Source organism: Octopus sinensis, linkage group LG10 (genome assembly GCF_006345805.1).
Source record: "Octopus sinensis linkage group LG10, ASM634580v1, whole genome shotgun sequence".
Classification (NCBI taxonomy): domain Eukaryota; kingdom Metazoa; phylum Mollusca; class Cephalopoda; order Octopoda; family Octopodidae; genus Octopus; species Octopus sinensis.
Window position 1 is genome coordinate 95,265,335 of NC_043006.1, and position 7,500 is coordinate 95,272,834.

Genomic DNA, 7,500 nt, shown 5'->3' on the forward strand with positions numbered 1-7,500 from the left:
AGGTTTATTTTCTAACCTCTTGATATCATAACATGAAGAACATTTTCCATGAGCGTTGCCCCCTCTCCATGCGCAGTGTAAGGAGTAAAGCGTTAAGTAGTGTTGACAGAGTTCAGACGAACTGTCTTAAAGAACGTCTTGATTTGGCTGCCTACGACACACTGTATAATATCGTTCGTTGCCCTGTATTCTGGTTCGTTTTGTTTTTAATCGTAATCTTATATTGTTACACGTGCGTTGGCCATGGATGGAAGACTGTATCGATGATGACAAGAGACAACTCTCGACCTTTCACTTGGTAGTTTGATGATTTATCTTGTTGGTCATAATCCGCCTTTGTCACTTCTATAATTGACAATTGTACGTATTAAGTCGCAATGCTAATTTAGATTCCATATCATGAATTAGTCACTCTCTTTCAAGAATGCAATGTCAAAGATTAATAAAGTAGCAAAACCTTTCAGTTTGAACTCTTCAATGTTATTCTAAACATCGAAGTAGGATCCAAATCTCTGACTTTTCGTCGTCATCGGAATCAATTCTTGAGAATCAAATGTATGCTAATGTTGATAAGATATAATATCACGAATTATGTAAAATATTTGAAGGTAATGGAATTTTAATTAAGTTTATGGCTTATAATGTAATATAGCATGATGGAATGGATGAAATAAATGTTTCTCTTACTTGAGAATTTGTAAGAGTCTGACCAATGTAAAATGAAATTTGCAATTAACAAGTTTTCATAAATGCACTAATTAAACGTGACGGAATCGATGTCAAATACGAGACTTAACATTCATAATAGTGTTGTTGTTAAGGCTGCTGCTAACACTACTGCTACTAATCATAATGATGATGATGATACTAATATTATTATTATTATTATTATTATTATTAATAATAATAATAATAATAATAATAATAATAATAATAATAATAATATAATAATAATAAGAGTAAAACAATACCTGTTGTCATAGGTAAGTGACTAAAACAATACCTGTTGTCATAGGTGCCGACTAAAACAATACCTATTGTCATAGGTGCCCTGGGAATGATAGCAAAAGGGTCTGATCGCTACCTAACTCAGATACCAGGAAACACCAAAATGGCAGAAATTCAAAAGATAGTGCTCATGGGAACTGCTCATATCCTACGCAAAATACTTTCTATGTAATCTCAAGTTTTAAAACAAACATAATTTTCGTTTTTTTTTTACATTCACTAGCACAACACAATACAAAACTACATATATGGCACACTAGGCATAACAACATCACGAACTTCCAGACTGTTGTCTCTTGAGGTCTCTGCAGTACCAGGCAGTGGTTCTCATGGCTTCTGATCTTAACTGACTGGAAGCGTTATCATGTACATTGTTTTGTCTTGGTATAAGAGATGGGCTACAGCAAATATTCTGCTCAATACCATAGATTTGCTTGTCAGTTGTTTGACCTTAACCAATTAAGCATGTCCCTTAGTGGCTGACGATATGTGCATCTCTGACCACTAACAGAAGTAGTGGGGGAAAGATTCTTAGAGGTTTGGATAATTCACCTTTGGAAACATGGGTGGTTCGTTGAAAATCCTTAAACAATTCTTATGCAGGGACCTTTTGAGTGGGATGGGTTACTCGACTAGAAGAAGATTTTAACTGGGCTCCCTCTTGCAAGGTCACATATATGCATATATATGTGTGCGTGTGTGTATGCGCATATGCGTGTGTGCCTTTGTGTGTGCATATGTGTGTACCTTTACGATTGTGACCTACCATCGTTTAACTGTTGGTATTGTGTTGTTTACATTTTCGTAACTTATCGGTTCGGCAGAATTGTCCAATAGAAAAAATACCAGGCTTTGCAAAAGAACTGAGAATTGGTATCGATTTCATTAACAAAGCTCTTGAAGGCACTGCCCCATCATGGCTGCAGTCCAATGAGTGAAACACGTCAAAGACAAAATATAAGAGATATATAAACCCACACACTCTATAAATATGCGTATAACACCTCCATACTACATCCACACACACACACACACACATATATATATACGATCATTTACTCTTTCGTTTTTCAGTATTTTTCTTTCTCTTATTCTTTTACCTCCTCTTTTCCCACTATTCTGTCCTGTTACTTTGTCAATCTCTCTCCCTCACTCCTCCTACCTTACACCCACGTGACCATCGGCCAACTTTCTTTCTTTCCGTTGTAACTGGAACAAGGAAGATGTGTTCTTGTTTGTCTCTTGTCCTAGTTTGATTTACGCGTTCACCACCAAAACGGCGTTTAGGCTTTGAAGCCCTTCCTGTTTGGTTTTATCTGTCCTGTTTGTGTTACCTATTTTGACCCTCCGTAAAAGCCCCAAATTTTAATTAATTTGCTTTGAGGGAGTAACTGTTTTATCGAAAGAGTATATTGTTGTTAAATGCTCAAAATACGAGAGTAGAAAAACAGTCAACAACTGATGAAGGGTCGTTCTTTATGTTGTTTGTCTTGTTTTCCATTTGTATCTTTCATTGTTCGAAATAATAGTTCGTGTTCCATGTACTCGTCAACTGTCAAGTGCTGGTGGGGAACACACATCACCAAGACACTCAAGCATAATCCACCCAAGGCTATTGTAGAAAATATTTGCCTATGGTACCACTTAGTCGCATTGAACCCGGAACCAAGTAGTTGGTAATCAAACTTCTTACCGCGTGGATCATTTGATTTTTGCACTGGATCTTATTAATTCCGCAACTAATTGATAATTATTCTAATTGAATTACATAAAAGAAATATTTTCGTTACAATTGCGTGGTATTTATTATCATGATTATTAAATTTCTCTAAATTAATTTTAAATTTCGTTCCCTTGTTAATTCAATTAGTTCAGTATTCTCTGTAAAGATGTTTAAGCATGAGTTTGTGGTCTTCATGCTTTAATATTCTCATGCACTACCAATTCTACATCATGTGTATAGACAGAAAATTTCTCCTTCAATTCTCTCTCTCTCGCTCTCTCGCTCTCTCTTTCTCATTACCTCTCCCTACCTTTCTCTTTGTTAAAAAGCGAAGATAATCGAAGCTGATGCGTGCTGCATCGAATGGAAGTGTGTGATTGTACTTCATAAAAGATAACTACCCGAAACAGGTTTTGCCGTATATCTACACCTTTATGTTAAGCTGAAGCACAGTGTTCACTACTGAAGAGAAGTATTAATCACAACGCTAATCCCTGGTTCGGAGTAACTTTGTGGCAGAGTACGGAAAAAAATAAGAATATTTATCATAGAGGTGATAAGTAACGCAAATGGTCAGCTGTGATCTGCGTGAAATTTAAGTCCTGATGCACTTTGAGATTAGCAAGTTTATCTTGAATTTGCACTCCGTTGTGATAACAAGGGAAAATCAATCTGAGATGTGCTGAACAGAAATCCCAGTCGCCATATGTGTGAGAATGAGGACTACGTAAGCGCGTCTTCCCAGAAGTGACAGAAATGAAGAGAATAGAGGACAGCCATTAAACATCAGACGGTTCTCTTCTTTGTTTCGTTGCTTGTGATCTTTATAACAATGGAAGCAAGGCGAAGTTACATTTGACAAAATTATAAAATGGAGACTGTTCACAGCTTTCTCCTTCAGGCTATCGATCTCTAACTATTGCTTGTATGTTTCACGCGAGATATATATGCTCAGATGTGTGTGTGTGTGTTTGCATGTGTGTGTTCGCATGTGGATGTTTGCATGTGTGTGTTATGCGTGTGCATGTCTGCGTGTATTTAATCTTAGAGTACAACATTTCTTATATGGATTGGGTGCTGCTCCAATGCAGGGTCAACTCAAGGCAATGATTGCTGCTCATTTCCAGGTGAGTGGACTGCGACAACGTGAAATGAAGCTTTACAATCGAGAAACCAATGCGCGCCGCTCTAGTTCAGATTTGATCCTTTAACTACAAGACCCAAAGTCCAATCAGTGCAACCACACTCAGTAGATATCTACGATCTCACCTGCACCCACACATGCATATACGAACTGTATATACAGACATACATTCATATATATGTATTATATATATATATATAATATATATATATATACACACACACACACACACACACACACATATATATATATATATATATATATATATATATAATAAGGGTAAATAATTTTTTCGATGGTTTTTCAGACAACCAACAATTATTTACCGGTAGATTTCGGTATGTAAATATGACCTTTAGCGGTGGGAACTTCTATGGAGTTCAGTATATATAGTATATAAGTAGAAGGGCAGGCGACAGGTTGCTTTGCCGCATACCGAAAGAATTAGAAATAGCAGTCAGAGACTGTTTATTTCCATTTTCTACAAGTGGGGCTCCATATACGACATAACCCTGCAATACACATATGCAAAATAGGAGGAATAAATAAACGAAAACAATGCCTTACCGTTAATAGCGAACATGTTTCTAGATCGGAGGTGAGAAAATGCTTCATGTCTTTCATCAGCGCCATCTTCGTTAGCTTTATATATATATATATATATATATATATATATATATATATATGGTAAGACAAATAAAGAATGAAACAGACATCGATATTATGTAAATGGATGAATTTATCTGCAATATAATAAGTGACAATTATTCGGCTGCCATAATAAAACTCCGAGTTTTGGACGCCGGTGCAGGTTTCCGCCCCGACATCCGAAACTCGGAATTTATTTTAAAAATAGAGAAATACGATTGACATATAAGTTATTAACATTGTAATATATTAAGATATAATATGATATAATATAATATAAATAATAAAACAAATATATATCCTACAATTTGTTTATATTCATATTCACGGGTGAATATATAAAAAATCTTCATAATTCTGCATATGAATCTCGTCAGGGTAATGTTTGCCTAAGAAATGGACAAGAATTGTATGCAAGATCTGCTCAATCGCAAAATAGACTTATACATTTTATCTTTTTATATTATAATTATATTATATGATAATATTAATAAATTTATGTGTCAATGGTATTTCTCTATTTCCTTTAATATTTATAGGCGTAGGAGTGGCTGTGTGGTAAATAAACTGGTAACCAACCACATGGTTCCGGGTTTAGTGCTACTGCGGGGCACCTTCGGCAAGTTTACTATAGCCTCGGACCGACCAAAGCCTTGTAAATGGATTTGGTAGACGGAAACTGAAAGAAGCCCGTCGTATATATGTATATAATTATGTATGTGTGTGTGTGTATATGTTTGTGTCTGTGTTTGTCCCACCAACATCGCGTGTGTGCCTGTGTATGTGTGCATGTGCGCGTGTGTGTATGTATGTGTGTGTGTGTATCTGTGCGTGTGTGCGCGTGTGTATGCGTGAGTGTGTGTGTATGTGCGCGTTTGTGTGCATATGTGCGTGTATGTATGCCTCTGAGAGCGCGTGCGTGTGTGTATGTCCATGTGTGCGTGTGTTTGCTAATGCACGCAATGGTTTGAATAAGTCTTCTTGAATTTTATTGTAGTGGAACACTGAATGAATCTGGAGGTGATTTCATCTTTGCTCTCCGTTAGTTTATTTAGACTGGTCATCGATCAATAAGTTCATCTACAAACATTACGATTAAACTACCAGTTTAATGATAAATTAATTAATTCCTCAGATACCTTTCAAAACATTGTAAGTGATGTTTCAAGATTAACGTAATCTCGTGTTAGTAACTCCCGTTATCTACTTAAATTATTACTATCCCAGAAAATTGGCAATATTACTTTAGCCAGGGAGAAAATATCTTATAATTCTTTGGCAAGCGAAGGCGACAAGATGGCAGAAATGTTGCTGGCAGTTCGTGTGTCTTTACGTTCTGAGTTCAAGTTCCGCCGTGTCGATTTTGCTTTTCATCCATTCAGAGGCGAGAAAATAAATCTTAGTTGAACTCTAGGGTCGATGTTATCGACTCACCCCGCCACCAAAATTGCTAGCCTTGTGCCGAAATTTGGTATCAATAATTGGTTTTACTGTTTTAATTCCTGATATTTTTATAAATTTTGAAATCCGTTCGATATGCTTTCAATTTATCCTTGCTCAAGAAAATAAGATTAATGATGTCGTTTAAAAACTCTATAGATTTATTGCCTTGGGCTCAACTTTCTGTCTATTCTCTCTTTTGTTTGCTCCAGTCATTACAGTGCGGCCTTGCTGGGGCACCAACATGAAAGGAGTACTTGAACAAATCAAGCCCAGAACGAATTGTTTGTTTATATGTCCAGTATTTCATCTGCCGGTGTCTGATGCCGAGCTGCTAGCAATCAAAACGTGAGTAGTAGGACCGAAATTGTGCAAACACAAAAACACGAAAAATAAAACACAAAATCATACACACACACACATGTATATATAAATATATATATGTATGTATACATTTATATATATATATATATATACACATATATATTTGTATATATCGTGAAATATATTTGCCACCTAAATGTGACTAGCCCCTAAGTGTCGATGCTACTGTAGCTTGTAGCCCCAGGAAGACATCTCCTCTAACTGGCTATTGACACACTTTCTGTGCCCTATCAGTATTAGCAAAGGGAAGTCATCCTTCCTTCCTCCTGCCTGAAGTGACACAAACGGACCCGACTTTCTGGGTATTGACTTATCATCAGCGTGTCACAACCACCGGCTGGCGTTCTGTATGTTATGATTTTTTCTCCGCTTCTTTCACTTCATCTTCAGGTGGTGTAACCCTCAGACAGTCTCCTTCCTTCTTGAAGCTGTCGTAGTATTTCCTCAAATTTTCCTTCTCGACAATTATTTCTTCCAACTGTAATTCGTTCGCAGCCAGGCTTTTGCCTGCTGCTCCCGCATAAGTTTGGGCTTGCATACCCAACAAAGAATTCAACAATTCAATACGGCGCTACAGCTTTCAACAGCAACAATCAGCAAAAAAACAACTCACTTAACCGCAAATCCGAACAACCGACACAAACACAGTTCAGGGTCACCTGCCTCGCTCGCTGAGATGACTGCAAACTCTTCGCAAATATATCATATTACCAGTAAAGTTTATTTACTGATCACCGAAATTAGAAACATTGAATTTCTAAATGTCTCAGAGAGACATATGTGGTGTTGGAGTGATATAGTGGTCGTATACTGTCAACTGAATGTGACAGTCCCGTAAGGGAATTACACCACCGCCATTTACCACTAGGAAACTGACGACGAGCAATAGACTTAGAAACATGTCTTCAGGTGCCTCCCCTTTGCAAATATAAGGACACAGAAAATGTGTCAAAGCCGACAGGAGACAGCGATGTTTCCTCGGGCTAAATGGCTGTGAAGTAATTCCCTTACGGGACTGTCACATTCAGTTGACAGTATACGACCACTATATCGCTGCACCACCGCTTATGTCTCTGAGACATTTAGAAATTCAATATTTCTAATACATATATATTTGAGAATTCTCAAAAATAACTCACCATTTACTAAAAGA

General features: G+C 36.9%; 1 long non-coding RNA gene across 1 annotated transcript in view; it reads left to right on the top strand.

Annotated features, from left to right (window-relative positions):
- The window catches only part of LOC118764993, a 22,751-nt gene that overhangs the window by 7,285 nt on the left and 7,966 nt on the right, over positions 1–7,500 (top strand). Inside the window, exon 3 of the long non-coding RNA XR_005000836.1 lies at positions 5,436–5,446. This is a non-coding gene — a long non-coding RNA (uncharacterized LOC118764993). The remainder of the gene's footprint in view (positions 1–5,435; positions 5,447–7,500) is intronic.